Consider the following 1,921-nt stretch of genomic DNA (forward strand, 5'->3'; position numbering starts at 1 on the left):
GCTTTGCCTTTATTCCCACTCCCCTGGTACATTTTTTTTCTTCCAGGGCAAGGAGGAGAGTATGGGTCTCTCTTTCTATCTTGCTCAAGTTCCAGAGGAAAATGATGCACAAGGGTCCCAGGAAACAGCAGAGTCAGCCTGGTAAGCCAAGTGGGAGAAGGAAAAGGAAGCCCAGTTGTTCCTCAGCAGCTTTGGGTGGATGAGGCTGGCCACGCAGGCAGCTGGCGCACTTCTGGGGAAACATCTTGATTCTTCTCCAAACAGGTGCAGGAGGCGCCCTAGGTGTGCGTGCAGGGAGACACTCAGCAGCTTCGTGTCTCCTTGTTCAAGACAGCCAGGTGGCAAGGTGCCAGCACCCTTGCTGCCCATCACGGAGGATATTTATGGCATGCATTTTTATTTGCTTTCCTGCTAGATCTGAAGAGATGGATGGAGGTTCTGGTTGAAGCTGGAGCCTCCAGTTTTACTGGGAGTCTGGCATTCACATGCAAGACTGTGATACGGCAGGGTTCACCAGAGCTGTTAAAGATGCCGAACTTTCTAGCTGCATGTTGGAGAAGAATTTCTCAAAAAAATCTAAGCCAACCTCTTTCCTTCAGTAAAAATGAACGCCCAAAAATGAATTCTCTCACACAAACCATTTCTCCTGGTTGAACATTATCAGCCTTTGGACCTTGGCTGAAACCGAGTAGTTTCACCGTCAATTCACGAAATACAATTATCCGCTGTCTGGTTTTCTGATGGCAATTCTTTTGTAGGTGAAAAATACAACCGTTGAGTCCACTATTGAGAAACCTTGATGCCAGAAAACAGAGAGCCAGCAGCAGGCAGCTCATCGAGCTCCAAACCTATTTTTCCCGGCACCCAGAGAGTGAATTATCCATTGGGATAATCTTACATGTGAGAAATGCACTTTCGGATGCCAATACTGGCGTGGGGGGAGGGGGGGAGGGAAAAGAAAAATGTGTTCTGTCTCTAGCTTTTAAGCATAATTTTCTAAAACATTCTTGAGTTGCCACTTAGGGGTGGGATAGGGAGCCCAAGTCAGGAGTCCTGGAAAGATTTGCTGCCTTTCCCTCATCCAAAGAATATCAAAATCCATTAATTATCTCATTTCCTTGGTTTATGGGTATGTAATTCCCACCAACAGGGCTGGGGATATTGAACCCCATTCTGTTGTGAGCAGAAAGGAAGAAATGTTCTCGCAGGGAGACAAGTGCTCACTTGCGTGAAGTAAATTACCTCTTCTGCAGTGCAAAATGGTTGGGATCCTACCATTTGGGCCCTGGAAAACACCCCCTCGGGAACAATCTGCTCAACCACATGTGATAAATTCCGTCTATTTTTAGACTATCCTCTGGCATGCCTGGGTGTGAGCCCAGGTGAAGAGAGCTAGCCAAAGCAAGTCAATCAAGTTAACTTTTCCCTCTGTTTTGTTGGCTTCTTTCTAGGTAATCCATTTCCCTTACCCACGCACACACCACCTCTCATCCTTACTCCTCAGTCTCTATCAATCTGGCCCTCCTCTCCTCTTACGACCACTCTCAGATTTTCCCAAACCCTCTTCTCCTTCACTTCCCATATGATACCTCCTCCTCCCCCAGTCTCTCCTTTCCCTCCCACTTGCCTCCCCTGAAAATGAGTCATGGTAAATAGAAGGCCCTGGCTTTCAGTACAAATAAATAGGAAGAAAAATTCATCGGGAAAGAAACAAACAAACAGGATGTCTTCTTAATGCACGGTTAAACCTTCCAAAGGCTTAATGAAATTTTGGCACACATATGGCATGTGAAGCTTACATCTCTGCATTATAAATCTGACATCAACTCACAGATATAATGATTTTGGCTCCTTGCCTTGCTAAAAAGAAGACAAAATGTTTGCAGTCATTATTGGCATTACTGTCTAACAAGAGAAAGGA

The sequence above is a fragment of the Puma concolor genome, chromosome A1 (assembly GCF_028749965.1).
Source record: "Puma concolor isolate L17-30 chromosome A1, mPumCon1.1.hap2, whole genome shotgun sequence".
In the NCBI taxonomy this organism is placed as follows: Eukaryota; Metazoa; Chordata; class Mammalia; order Carnivora; family Felidae; genus Puma; species Puma concolor.